Below are 15,954 nucleotides of genomic sequence, written 5' to 3'. Positions count from 1 at the left end.
GATGCTCAAGTCTCATATAAAATGGTGCAGTATATGCATATAACCTGTGTACATTCTCCTATATACTTTGAATCATCTGTAGATTACTTATAATACCTAATACAATGTAAATAGTATGTAAATAGTTGTTATACTGTTTAGGAAATAATGACAAGAAAAAAGTCTGTATATGTCTGGTACAGATGCAACCATCTTTTGACCAGCAATTGATGAAATCTATGGATGTGGAAGCCATGGATCCGGAGGGCCAACTGTGTGTGTTTCTGTGTGTGTGTGTGCATGTATATATAGTATATCTTACATATATATATAGCATGTCTTAATTCTTGTACATCTTTCTTGTACATTGTTGTACAATTCTTCTTGCATATCTTTCCCTTCTCTAAGCTCATTAATTGTGGCCTTGTTCACTGAAATAAGTCAATCTAAATAAGCTAGATGGATGGAGATGTTAATTTATTTCAGAGAGGGTGTGTCAGTCACTGAAAAATATTCATTGCCTATTTTGCAACTGACACATCACCTCCCCACTTAATACAATTATAGGACTCTTAGACTATATTTACATACAGAGAAACATTTATACTTTGTTTGCTTTGTTCTTTAGAAATTATGACTTTGATTAACTGAAAAACTTCTGCTTGTGGATTCAACCTTATGTCTGATCTCATGAAGCATGCCCTCTTGTTCTGGCATCATCTCTCTCTCCAGGATTTAGTGTTGTGTTCGGCACACAACAGAAAGTACATACTCTTCTGGAAAGGTAATAGCCAATAACACAATGGTAGTAAAAATATTATAACATATGTGTTATAAGGCATAAATGAAACAGGGAGAATATTACATCCATATGTCACAGGATTTAAGATTGACATTTACAAGAGAGATCATGCACAACTAGTGGAGAACAGAAGGATGCTTATATCTTCTTCCTCATAACAACAAATGAAGGTTACATCTTGCCTCACGGTGTTAAAATTTAGAGAATGAACATGAAAAATCTAACCACAGAGTCCAGCAGACCCTAAGCCCAGGGTAGTTCCGCTGGAAGGCTGAGGAAATGAAAGCAGCCAGAAGTCCAAAGTCCAGGGCAGAAGCATAGCCATGAGAGAAAACTCCTTCTCTCTCCTTTTCTTCCTTTTCCCCTCTCCCTTCCCTAGAACATCACATGGTGCTTGAAGTGTGAGTGGCAGATAGAGATGCTGCTTGGAGACTTTGGCGGGCTCCTATAGGGGAATCAGAGCACAGTCCTTTAGAATTTTGGAGCCAGTCCCTGCCATGATCCAAAGATAACTATTCTCCTTTTGAGAATCAGCTCTTGGCCTGCTCCTGGGCCTTAGTAGGGACTGAATGATTACCATGAACCACTAAGTTATCATGCGACCTGAGCAGCGCATCATGAACTGAGTGTTATCTGACCCACCAAGCCATACAGTTGGGCATGCACAGCACACTCCATCATCAAATGGAAGTGGAATGTACTTGATCAGACCAGAGCAGGCCCTGAAGGCACAAGTGAGTTACATGAAGAAATATCCTAAATGTCCACGGTCCCTACTCCTGCTACATTGCCTCTCTCTCCCAGCCTACACCTATTTGGACAGCTTTGGATTCCAAATGCTACCTTCTCTTTAATTTTCTGAGGGATACAATGGCAGCCTAGCTGCTACTGTTAAATTACAGCAAGTAGAAGACTGACCAGATTTAGGATTTGGGATGGGGGACACAATTGTCTTGCCACTTTTCCAGAGCCAGTTGGCCTTAAAAAAAAAAAGCTGTAGGTGGCCTTTGTCCCTTAGATCAGAGCCTGGAGCAAATCCTGAGAACAGGAACTCTCTTCTGTCACCAATGACTAGCACAGTGTCTTAATAAATGCCCAATGAACGACTATATGACAGTGTGACTGCTTATATGCATGACCATGATTTCATGATGGCATGACTGACTGAGTAAATGAATGAATTAAGGAAATAGTTCAGTGACTGACTCCATTTCTTTCTTTGTTTTTTCCTCTAGTAAGAGGGTAGGAGTGGGATGGGCAAGAGAATTTGCCGCACTACAGAAATGGTGTTGGATAGGCAGTTATTCCTTCCAGGCATGTCATAGTCCAAGCTCTTTGCAGCTATTACATCAATAGATCTTTTCAAAGAATTGTCTTGTGGCATCATCCTGAGCACAGGGCGCATTTTATATAAAGGTGTTGATATTTGTTGGGTTTTATGGCAAAGTAAGGACTATGAGTTCATAAAATCCTGCATACATACAAAGACTACTTTTTCTAATCTTCCTTACAATTACATGGGAATTTTTCACTGACTTTAGCTGATTGGAATGTGGATAAAGTGATAGAAATTTATTTCAGCTTGGCCGCATAAGAACAAACAAACAAATAAAACCCTTCCTTATGATTCTCTATATCTTCTCTCTTGTTCTTTCCTTCCTGGCCAGTGGTGGACTTTGGTACAAGCACCGTGGAAGGAGCTTTTGTCCCTAAAGGACTCCATGAGGAAGAAACAGCATCCTCTCCATTGTCCAATATTGTACTGTAATGTGAACGGGGTATAAATTTTCACTGTTTGCTGTTGTTTGTTATAGCACGTAGCTTATTCTGACTAATAAGAATTGAAGATGAGTCTAAAAATCATCGCTAGCCGTAAATCTGCCTTCCATCTCTTCCCACATATATTGTTCTTAGGACCTGAAATGTCAGTTTTAGTGTCATTTCTTCAAGAATGTTACCAAGAGAGTTGACACATTATCAATGACTGGTTTATATTATGAGAACATTGGAGGGCTGGGGCATTTAGCACAGGGTTTACAGCCCCTGAGTCAGTAAAGAGAAGGATGGTTAGTGTGCAGAAGTAAAAACAGAGGAAACACTAAAGGCAAACTCTGTGCTTTATATTTTCATTCATCCAAGGAATACTCCATAACTTTTGGGTTTTCTTCTCCAAAGTTTGCCTAACTAGATTTCAGAACTGCTATGGTCCAGTGAACACTGCCTATCCTCTCTCTATCCAAACAAGAGCTTGTACTGTGGCTAATCTGCCAATGTTCAAACTCTGTATGTTGGATATGCGGGAACAGATAATTGTTTTTTCATTTAATTTTGTTCAAAAAGTCTCAGGTTCAAGAGATCTGCTATATAAACCTCAGTAGACCACGATATCTGGACTTTAAGCCTAATGCCATGATTAAATAAGAATTTTAAAATATCCTCCTTGGGGAAGGTATATTAGTCTTCTGTTGCTATATAACAGTCACTCCCAGAAAGTTGCAGCTAGAACAATAATAAACATTTCTTATCTCACACAGTTTCTATGGGTTACGGATTTGAGAGCGGCCTGGCTGAGTGTTTCTGGCTTGCAGTCTTCTTTAAGGTCGCAGTCAAGAAGTCAGCAAGATCTGCAGTCATTTGAAGGCTTGACTGAAGCTGAAGGACCCACCCCTAAGATAGCTCGCAAATTGGTCTTGGCTGTTGTCAGGAGGCCTCCATTTCTCACCACGTGGACTTCACCAAAGGGCTTCTTAAGTGTTTTCATGACATAACAGCTGGCTTCCTCTAGAAAGCTCTCCAAGAGGGAGAATCGGCAGTGTTTTTCACGACCCAGCCTCAGACTGCATACGCCATCCATCCTGCAACTTCTTAATTGTTTGTACAGTTCAGATACTATAAAAGGGAATAAATCGCAGAAAGTGGGACTCTTTGGGAACCATCTTGAAGGCTGGATAAGAGGAATTTGGGTATTTTATATTCAGGAGGGAAGCGTATATTTGTGGTTAAAAGGAGAAATAGTAGATTGTGCTATTCTTCCCCTAAAATCTCTCCCTTCCTAAACCTGTATTCCTCAGCTTTGCTGTAAACAATCCCCAGATATCAGTAGAATAACACTTATTTCTTTCTTACGTTATTATCAGTGTCTGTGAGTCAGACTACTCTCTCCACTTTGCTCTGTTCTTCTCTGCTCCATGTATTTCCTCACATTTCACTTGCCAACCAGGTCACATGCCCAGACCTGATAATAGGGTGTGGAAATATATTCTGTATACAGAGCATGGAAAGGGAAGGGATATGATCTTCCATACTATCTGTAGTAGGCAGAATAATGTCTCCCCAAAGGTGCTCATGCCTTACTCCCTGGAACATGTGAATTGGTTGTGTTACTTGAGAAAGAAGATTTAAGGTTACAGATGGAACTTCTGTTGCTAATCAGTTGAATTTAAGATAGAGAGATGAGCCGGAATTATCCAAGTGGGCCCATTGTTATCACAGTGTCCTTAAAAGTGGAAAAGGTGAGCCAAAAAGGAGACTCAGAGAGATAGTAGAGTGAGAAAGATTGGTCCAAGGTTGCCAGCTTTGAAGATGGAAGAAGGGTGCAATAAGGCAAGGAATGCAGGTGGCATCTTGAAGTTGGAAAAAGCAAGAAAAGGAATTCTTCCCTAGATGCCCAGAAGGAATGTAGCCTTGACAACACCTTGACTTTAGCTCAGTAAGACCCATTTCCAACTTCTGACTTCCAGAATTGTAAAACAAAACAACTGTCAAATTAAGGAACAAATCTGGATTTAAGAGATTTTATTTAAAAGACTTATTGCAAAGAAGAGGAAAGGAGCTATTGTAACAGAGGTAGGGGTTATTGTGATGGGGAAAATTCTCTGATCATAAACTCTGCAAGCCTCTCAAGGGTTAGGAGTAAAGGATTTTCTTTTATCGGGAGGAATAAACAAAGCTAAAAAGAATGGGGTGTGGGAAGTGGGATGAGAGTGTGACCTGATAGGACAGCAGATCACAGAATGTTTTGCCCTGATGTCAGCCTATTGTCAGAGGGTCCTTTAAGGAGGGGTTGTATGCTGACTCAAGCTGAGGGTGGATCAAAGTTCAGGGGCTTGGGGAGGGAGTGAATCTCAAACTTTGACCAACAGCATTTGTTCTAATTGATTGGTGGGGACAATGCAGCTAATCACTTATGAGATACAGATTGGAAATTTGGAGGGTCTGAATCCCCTCTTGTCATAGGTAAACAAGGGAGAGATCTCCCTGAGTCTTATCCAAATCACTCAGGGAAGGATGTTTCTTTGCAGTAAACCCTTTCCCAGCACACAAACGTTGGAAGAGGGAGTTCTTAACCCTCACTGTTTTCCAGGATCACAGGGTTCAGGCAAAATTCAACGTTTTCAACAATAAGTTTGTCTTGTGTAAGCCATTAAGTTTGTGGTAATTTTTTTATAGCAGCAAAAGGAAATCACTGCCCATTGCCATGTGATTTGCAGACTTTCTTGTATCATAACCACAGACAACATATAATTATCAACATTTAACACAGATGGGAAATGAACATTTGTTGTTGTAATTCATGTTGATTTCTTTTTTCTATTGTAGACTTACAGTAAGTTCTGACAAAACACTATCTCATAAAGTTGTTGAAGGATAGCATGAATATATATTATATACACACATGTATATGTATATGTACACATATGCCATATAGAACATAGCTTGGAACATAGTAAACAATAAATGTTAGTAATTATTAATTTTATAAAATATTCTTAGTTTTTTTGTTATTAGGCATTCAAATGGAAACGTCAAGTTTTTGTTTAGATGCGTATGTCTGGAGTTCAGGGGTGGGAAAAAATGTGAGTCTATGACAGGTAGACACTCCATGACACCACCTTGACAGTGAAAGAGACAAAGACATTTCTGAGATAAAGAGGAGGATCAAGCAAAACAAAGTGTAGAGACATGAGCCAGTGTAGTGAAAGGAGAAACAAGAGCTAAGAATGTCCCAGAAGCAAAAAAAAAATATTCAAGGAGAGTGATCAACCATGTCAAGAACTGATGGTAGGCAAGTAATACAACATCTAAAAACGCACCATTGAACCTGGCAAAGTAGAGACCATTGGTGATCTTGACAAGAGATGTTTCATTGCAGAGTTAAAGACATAGTCTGATTGGAGTGGTTGCAAGAGAAAATAAGAAAAGAAGAACTAGAAAAGTAAATATAAAAACTCTTTTAATGAGCTTTGCCATAAGAAGGAGGAAAGAAGTGAGGTGGTAGCTGGAATAGTATGTGGAGTCAAAGAAGATTTTGTATTAGTTTTCTTTTTTTGTTTTCCACATAAAATATATAAAGTATATTTATATTCAGAGAGAAATGATCTAATCGAGTGGGGGATTTTGGTAATGTAGGAAAAACAGTGGAATATTGTTGAAAAGTATTCTCAAATGGGTGAGAGAGGATAGTTTCTCCAGAGTAGTAAGAGGAAGGAGCGTATCAGAATGCAGATGCAAATATAATAAAGAATTTGATTGTTCAATTTTTTCCACTTGTGTTTATTTTCTCAGCAGAGAATAAAGATGGAGGAGGGGATGCAGTTGTGCAGCAGGTCAAAGGTAGGAACTAGTTATTTGGGAAGGTAGACTAGTGAGTGAAATAGGCAACTGTAATAGAATTACTGAGCAGCGTGAAGGACCACTTGGTGTTGGTGGCCGTTAATTTAAAATGAGACCAGTTTGCCTTGTTTTTTTTTCACTCATGTACATCTGGATAAATGCATGAACAGAGTAAGTAGAGAATTGGATATGATTAGGGTTGAGGTTTTGTCAGGTAAGGGGTCAAAAGAAGAGAAAGGAAAGGGAGTGAGTGTAGGATATTCAGTGGTTATAATGGAGCTTGATATCTAAGCTATGCATGAAGGAAAGTGAGGACTTATGGGAGAGACAGTTAAAAGTTCAGATGAGCAATGGAGTACAGACTCCAATAAGTATAAAGACTTATTGAGGTTATGATACTAGAAATAATGTATTAGAAAGATACAAGTGATTCTCAGAGTGGAATGCTTAAAATTGAGCTTATAGAGATGGGCCAGTGACTGGCAATAACAAGAGAATGAGTGTCTTAGGTGAGGGGAGTGCAAGAATGTTAGAGGAGACGAGGTCAAGGCATGAGAGGATGGAACTTTGAAAGAATCATTCATTTGAATACTGAGATCTCCAAGAGAGTGATATTGAAAAGTATGTATTGAGCTCTTACTGTATTCTATGTCTTAAGAAAAAGAAGTCATAAGAAAATAGACCAGAACAAAATAAACAAAAAAATTAAATCTCTCTCCTCGTAGACTTCCCAGTCTTGCCCTCAGCTGACTTTTCCTAAGGAGACACAGAAAGTTTGGCCTCAGCTATGATGGGAAAAGGCTTTCTCCAAAAGAATTTCTATCAACGACTCTTTGTATGATCCAGGAAACTATTGAACATCTTTACCTATTAATTCTTTGTTCTCCACAATCATTCATTTCTTTTGGTTAATTAAAAATTATAATTATACTTAACTTTCATTCATATAAAGATTTTATTCCTGGACATCAAATCCCAAAGTATGCTCTACTCATAGTTTTATTACATATCTTGTTGAAAACCAAGGTGGGGGAAGCGGGTAAGTGGTCTGCAGTGGACTGAAATGTTTGTGTCCCCAGAAATTCATGTGTTGAAATCCTAACGCCAAATGTGATGGTAGAAGGTTGGGCCTTGGGAGGTAATTAAGCCATGTGGGTGAAGCTCTTATGAATAGGATTAGTCTCTTTAGAAAAGGGATCACCCCCCAGAGAGCTCTCTCCTTTTTCTTCCATGTGAGGATGCAGTGAGAAGTTGGCAGTCTGCATTTCAGAAGAGGATTCTCACCAGAACTCAACCATGCTTGCACCCTAATGTCAGACTTCCAGCCTCCAGAACTATGAGAAATAAATTTTTCTTCTTTATAAGACACCCATCTATGGTACTTTGTTATAGCAGCCCAAACAAGCTAAGACACGGTCCTAACGTGAAAAGTCACACATGAATTAGGTTCATAGTCTTTAACCCTTTGTGGGTCAGAGTACAATAAGCGATGAATGCACATGGAGGATTTTTAAAATGTAGACTTCCTCTAAGTCCCTCATTTGCTAAAAGGTGTATGAAAGAAAAAGCTACACAGAGAATTCTTACTGGGTGTTATGTGCCTAGGGCACAGCTCTTGGTGATCTAAGTAAAATTGAAGCAGACATTGGAAGAACTAAACAGCATCCATATAAAATACTTTAAATAGGTATTTCCCTGGACAACTTCACTCTAAGTCTCTGCAAGGGACAACACCCTCCTCCTCACCCCTGATACACACAAACAATTCAGTCTACATAGTAACAGACAGAGCCCATGGGAGAAAACAGCAATAAGGTTTTATGATTTGATCTCCCTTCGGCTCCCATGTGCTGTTAACTGTGTAAAACAAGGAGATGTGTGCATATCCCAGTATTAGTAGCTTTCTACAAATGGAGGCTTCCAGAGGATCGAATGAAATGGAGTCACTCTTGTCCTCTGATTGCAGAGATACCATCTTGATATTAATTTCTAACATTACTCACAGGTGGATGTTGGATGCTTCTTACCAAGAGTGACTGACAGAGACAATCACACATGGATTTGTTGGATGAGAAAACGAAAAGTTACTTTTTCTTGTGGAACTTTATTGTCTTTTGCTATGAAGTACAAGTGAATTGAAGAGAAGACAATGAAGAAGATAATGGAAACACGTTGAATAACCTTCTCGATAATAAAAGTCATAAAAAGAAATCACATGCAAATTCAATAAAACTAACTTGCTATCCAAAGTAGCTATCTAAGAGTCCTAAGTTAACTTTGTAATAGTATGGAAGGCCACATCAAGGTTTTGGTTCGGGTGAGGGGTGGGAGGCATGGGACAGAGGGGGAGGAAGACAGCAAGAAAGCACAGTCACAAGGAAGGGCTTATGAGAATCACTACTTCGTGAGGAAATGGAAAATCATCATTTATTTTTCTCAATCTTGCTTTACCCAAGCTGTATAGACATGCCTGTGTGTGTATATACATACATATATTTATATATTGTATGTGAATATTTATATGTTCACATGCATACATATGCATATTCACACGTGCACACATATATGTTCTTTTAGTTGTGTGAATGTTTTTGGGGTGCTTAATTTCTTTTGCAGCCAAGTGTAAATAAAATATTATCCTACTCCTGATGAAGCCTACCATTTGCCAAAGTTAGACTTCCAATTCTGGGACCTTGGTTGGCTAGTTTACATTGACTGATATGGTCTCTCAAGTAGAAGGGCAGTGCTATTGACACACAATAACTAGGGCATAGCCTTAGAATTCCTATTCTAGAAGCTTTTATAAGTTGACATATGTGGCTTAACAGTTAAGGTTAAGACCAATTCCAAAATAAAATTAATAAAACCCACATAATAACAATGACTAACATTTTTCAGAGCTTCCAATATGCTATGCTCTGAGCTAATACTTTAATTTTATTTTTTTGATTCTCCCAAAAACTCAATAAATGGGCTACTATTATTATTTCCACTTTATAGATGAGTAAACTCAGACTCAGAGAGCTTAAACAGCTCCCTCTGATGACACACCTGGCTAGAGAGTGGCACAGGTGTATGAAAATGAGTCACCTTATTCCAGAGCCTATTATTAACCACTACACTGTATTCAAGATGGCCTCGGAGCAAGCAGTCACTGAGATTAATCTTCATTAAAAGCCACAGATACATTTTTGAACTATTCACATCAGAATAAATAGTCCATAAACCTACTATTCAGACAAGAGAAAAAAGGAGGAATATGCATGTCCATGCAGCATTCACAGCAATGCGATGACATTGCCCAGGGAGAGAAATGGAAAAGCCTCATCAGCATCCACAAATTTCCTAAATATAACATAAAAATAAATTCTTTGTCATGCTTAATGACGATCTGCTGCCACTTGGAGTGATTGATGCTTCATTTGCAGTGTTGTTTTTTTTGTTTGTTTGTTTGAAATCACTTTCTCTCTTTTTTTAATCAAACCCAACAGAGTCCACAAACAGCATTAGTTCCAAAGCCCCAGTGTGAAGCCAAAGCATTATTGAATGGCAGTAGCAAAGAGAATAAGAGGCAACAATTCCACCACAATGGAAACAGCAGCAGTATACATACTGGAAAGCAAGCATCTTCCCATAAAACAAAGACTTTGGAAAATCTTGCCACTCTTCTAGGAATTAAAGCACTTTTGGAAATTCTGTGTATGGATGTCAATGTCCTGTAAGGCACTATTTATGAATACATTATAAAATGTGAGCAAATCTTGAAGGCAATGAGTTTTTCAAACATTGCATCGGAAAGCCTGGATTTGTAACCTCTCCATCTTAAGATGGTGTCTTAACACTTTTCCTAGCTCCAGTGAGCATTCCTCAGGCCCCATCTGCAGTGGGCATTATTTGCTTCATAGCTTTGCTCTTTTTCAAGATTACAAGTGATACCCCAGGGGTAAGTCACCCAACTCATATTACTTTTTTTTCTGCACAGTATAAGTCTATATATGTATTTGTATATACAGTGTATAAACAGTATACACACACATATATATACACTGTACATATGTATATATGTGTATATACATATATGCACATTGTATGTAGATGTATGTATGTATGTGATGTGTACGTATGTGTGTGCATGTGTGTATATATACACATATATGTATGTGCCTATCCATCAATATCAGTACTTTAGAATAATGGAGATTCACTGACTCTTTGCCTTGTCCCTTTACACATTTGTATTACTTGCCTGGAAACCCTGTAGTCACATTTGGATTTGTAACTGTTATTTTATATATTTCCCAAATCATTTCAGTTGTACACATTTTGCATCCTAAACTAGATACATTCAGGCTGAGTATTCTCTCTTTTATTTTATTGAGAGCACGGGTACATTAACTCTTGAATTTGAGAGCAAAATTTTGTGTGCTTGTAAATTTTTAGAGATTTTATCAGATCCTGCAATGAGTCCATTACTCAAAGAAATTCAAAAGGTCTCATAAAGATCTCTGAGTTCATATTTATTATCTTATACCCTCCATTATTTTATAGCTAAGAGGGGAGGAAAGCGTTTGGGCCAAGATCTAAATTATAGCATATACTATAATAATTCATGCCAGACTAAGACTAGAATGAGGTCATGTGACTAGCAGGCAAAGTGCCACTTTTACTATATCAATCTGTGTTTAGATTCTTAATCAAAATTTGCTTCAATCTTGTGCATCCTATATTTTTGGGCAAAGACGAGATTAAAAAATGATTGAATAACACAGTTCCGATTTCGAAAAGAGGCAAATTTGAACCATTTCCTCTGATCTCTATGAGAATACCTATCTTGCCTGATTCTGTTCTAGATGTGTTGATCGAGGGTCATAGAATAAATTTTCAATGACAACACTGACAAACATCCCAAGGAAGTGTTTCCAGTTTTCAGGAAGAAAGATGCTAGAGTGTACTTACTGCTGTGCCCTATTTAGAAATTCTTTTCTTCTTTCGAGTTACTGTGGTCAGCCTCATCCTAACTTTTCCATAAACAGACAATACATTTCAGGGAAACGAGAGTGGTAGGGAAAAGAGTGAAGATCACTGTCCATTTTGGAATTCATCTGGTGAAAACCCAGATGCAGTCAAATCTGTTGACTTAGAATTCTTTCTTCAGGTGTAATTTTTTTCCTCTGTAAATCTTTTCTCAAGTTCCATTTCATTCACTTTAGATTGCACGCGCATTGGATTGTTCCATGTACCATGGCAGTATATTCAGGAAGTGGTTCTCTTTCAGCACTTTTGAATCCCAGTATGAAATAAATGCCATGTCAATAAGCTGCAATCTTTAAGGCACTGGATAGTTTCATGAGTGCAGAACCTTCTCTTCTGAGCTTGTTCTCCCACTTAAGAAAGTAGTTCCGGTTTCACAAGTCCCACCCATCTATTGTGGTTCCTTGAAAAGCACAAAGGACAAAAAGAAATAAATCATCTCTTGAGAAAACTATGAGTTTGTAATCTATTTCCCACTGAAAATTACTTCAAAAGTAAATTCGACTCATTTTGGAAAGGCAGAGAAAAAATCCCTCTGTTCCTTCTCAGTCAGTATTACTACTCATGACTTACTAATTCTTATCTAATGCTTTTCATTCTTCTCCCACACTCTGTCCCTTTGGGGATCAAAGGCCAATCAGTCAAAAGTTCTTAGAGAGAGATACTTGACAGTTCCAAAGGAAAAATACATTTAAAAAATGAGACTGTTTAATGAATGGAAATAAGACAAGATGCAGCACAATTTGGAAAAACGTAGAGATGATGCCACTTTGCATATTAGCAAAGAAAATAAAAGTCTCAAGTGGATTTTGTTCAGAAGGGCATGTGGGCCAATTCTAAAGCACTCAAGAGTTTTATTGAGTATTTATTATGAGTACTGTTCTGTGAATATCCCCAGAGGAAAATGCAAGTGAATATGAATTAGACAAAGTCTAGCCATTAACTAATGTACCATTTGTAAATAAATAGTGTAGTCTTGTGAAAAGTAAATTAACAACAAAATGGCAAGTAATTGGTATAGACAAGGAGTAAAGGAGACTCCAGAAGCACCCCTGCTTAGAGAGCATGCAGCATTTTTAGTATTTGTAATCAAATTTTTTAATTTACGTAACTTTTAAAGTTACAGGGGATGCTCACACGTGTTATCTCCTATTATCCCTAGATTAACTTCTTGAAGTAGATGTCTCATTTCACAAATGGGTAAACTGGGGCTCAGAAGTTTTAACATTGGGAAAGTTACATGGTTGGAGAATGTTAAAAGCATGACTTGAACTCCTGTCTTGTGAGTCATGGTCTTAAACTGATACAGAACAACCAAAGTAAATGAAATGCTGGAATTTAAAAGAGGCAACATATATTTGTTATTTTATGCACCAGTTATGTAAAGAATGATCTAAATATTTCAGCCACTTTGCTAGGCATTGGACATGTATATGTGAATAAAACACGATTCCTATTTTCTTAGACAAGGGTAGGTAAAGACAAGTAAGCAATACTTATTACATATGATAAATGAAATGATTGAGGGAATAATGATCAAATCGCATTTGCTGAAACTCTTCAAAGTCTTGGATTGTTAGGCTGGAGCTTCCTCAAAGCGAAACACATAGAAGTGGTTCAGGACATCAATGATTTGAAAACCTAGGTTGAAACAGTATCTTGACCTTAAAAGGGTCACCATCTGAGAAGAGAGAGGCTTACCATTTGAGAGAAAAGGTATATGGGTAGGAGCCTAATCTCCCAGAGAAAAAGATCTGTTTTTAATCCCAGTTTTAGACTGCTCTACCTGAGGAAATTTGAACAAATTTCTGTACTCTAACAATGAACTAATACAAAGAGAAACTAAGAAAACAATTCCATTTACAGTAGCATAAAAAAGAGTAAAATACTAAGGAATAAATTTAAACAAGGAGGTGAAAGATATGTACACTGAAAAAGAGAAATTGAAGAAAACACAAATAAATGGAAAGCTATTTCATGTTCATGGATTAGAGAAAATAATATTGTTAAAATATCCATACTATCCAAAGTGATCTACAAATCCAATGAAATCCCCATCAAAATTCCATTGGTGTTTATCATGAAAATAGGAAAAACAATCCTAAAATTTGTATGGAATCACAAAAGACCCCAAATAGCCAAAGCTATCTTGAGAAAGAACAAAGTTGAAGGCATTATGCTTCCTGATTTTAGACTACGTTACAAGGCCACAATAATCAAAACATTATTGTATTGATATAAAAGCAGACTCATAGACCAAATGGAACAGAATAGAAAGCTCAAAATAAACCCATGCATGTGGTCAATTTATTTTTGACAAAATCGCCAAGAAAAACTGAGAAAAGATAGTCTCTTCAATAAAAGATGTTGTTAAAACTGGATATCTACATGCAAAAGAATAAAACTAGTATCTTATCTTACACTGTACACAAAAATAGACTCAAAATGGATTATAGACTTGAATGTAACACCTGAAACCACAAAACTGGAATAAAACATAGGGAGTTAGCTCCTTGACATTGGTCTTGGCAAAGATTTCTTGGATTTGACATCAAAAGCAAAGGCAACAAAAGTAAAAATAAATAACAAGGACTATATCAAACAAAAAGCTTCTGCAGAGCAAAGGAAACCATCAAAATAAAAAAGCAACTTATGGAATGGGAGAAAATATTTGCAAACCACATGTCTGATAAGGGTTAATATCCAAAATATACGAGCAATTCATGCAACTCAGTATCAATAAAACAAATAATCCCATTAAAAAATGGGAAAAGGAACTGAAAAGATATTTTCCCAAAGAAGACATACAAATGGCTAATATATTCAAATGTAAAAGGTGTCCAACATCACTAATTATTAGGGAAATGCAGATCAAAACCACAATGAGCTATCACTTCACACCTGTTATGATGTCTATTATCAAAATGACAAGAGCTAACAAATGCCGGCGAGGATGTGGAGAAAAGAGAACACTTGCACATTGTTGGCGGGAATGTAAACTGGTTCAGCCACTATATAAAACAGTATGGGGGTTCCTTCTGAAATTAAAAATAGAACTATTGTATGAGCCAGCACCCTACCTCTGGGTAAATATCCAAAGGAAATGAAATCTTTATCTCAAAGAGAGAGTATATCCCCATGTTCATTGCAGTATTATTCACTATAGCCAGGGTCTGATACCAACCTAAGTGCCCATCAACAGAAGAATGGATAGGGAAAATGTGGTATATATGAATATACAATGAAATACTATCCAGCCTTAAAAAAGATGGAAATTGTGCCATTGGCAACAACATGGATGAACGTGGATGGAATTATGCTAAGTGAAATAAGCCAGACAAGGGTAAATATTGCATGGTACCACTTATACATGGAATCCAAAAAAAAGGAAAAAAAAGTCAAACTCGTAGAAACAAAGAGTAGAAAAGTGGTTATTAGGGACTGGGGAGCGAGAGAAATATGAAGAGGCTGATAAAATGGTACAAACTTTCAGTTATAAGATGAATAACCTCCGAAGATCTAATGCATAACCTGTTAACTATAGTTGACAATATTGACTTGTATAGCTGACATTTGCTAAAAAAATAGAGATAAAGTGTTCTCACCAAAAAATAGAAATAAAAACAAATTTAGATTAAAGTTTATCAGAAAAAAATAATGCACGAGTGAGGGTACTAGTAGCAATGGGAAATTCAGTGGTGGCTGTGTGCTCCAAGTCAGACATTACAGCAGAAGATGCTGTTCCAGAACTGGGTTCTTTGATACCATTGAGGATGATAGGACCCTAAAATAACAAATATCAGCAATCCTTTGACTTGGTTTATGATCTGAGCCACTTTTCAGATTTGGAGCCCAGTTTTTGAAGGTGAGGCTGTCTCATCAGGAAGAAAGAATCTGCAACACCAAATGTATTCAATAATGACTCTCTCTTTCTGTCCGGTTACTTAGAGGACATGTGGAGGAAAAGAGAATACTCAGACAAGGGATGGGCTGTTGGACACAGGGTCTGAGTTTTCACTGAAACTCAGGTGCTTTTCATTAATGTTATTAGAGGGATCATATGAGGGTCAGGTAATAAATGGAATCTTTGCCCATATCCAGCTCACAGTGACCCTCTATGGCCATGGAGCCACTCCGTGGTTATTTCCCAGTCTCCAAAGGTACAGCTGGAATTGACATACTTGATAATTTGCTCAACACTCACATTAAATCCTTGGGCTATGGAGTAAGAGCTATTGCAGGAGGGAAAGTCAACTAAAATCCTCTGAAATCCCCCTCCAATCCTCAACAAAGATAGGAAGTCAAAGTGAATATCACACCCACCCCCCAAAATAGCAGAGATTGATGGTATCTTAAAGATCTAAAGAATGAATGATGTGGTTCACATTTAATTTCATACATCTCCTCTACAGAAATCAGATGAATCCTAGAGTATGGAAGAAGATTGGCCCAAGCTTAACCAAGTAGCACTTCTTATTGCAGCTGCTGTGACAAATGTGAAGCGTTTACTAGAACATAATAATATGGCC

The sequence above is a fragment of the Equus quagga genome, chromosome 17 (assembly GCF_021613505.1).
Source record: "Equus quagga isolate Etosha38 chromosome 17, UCLA_HA_Equagga_1.0, whole genome shotgun sequence".
Classification (NCBI taxonomy): domain Eukaryota; kingdom Metazoa; phylum Chordata; class Mammalia; order Perissodactyla; family Equidae; genus Equus; species Equus quagga.
The sequence above is the reverse complement of the archived record's forward strand: the minus strand, read 5'-3'. Positions refer to the sequence as shown.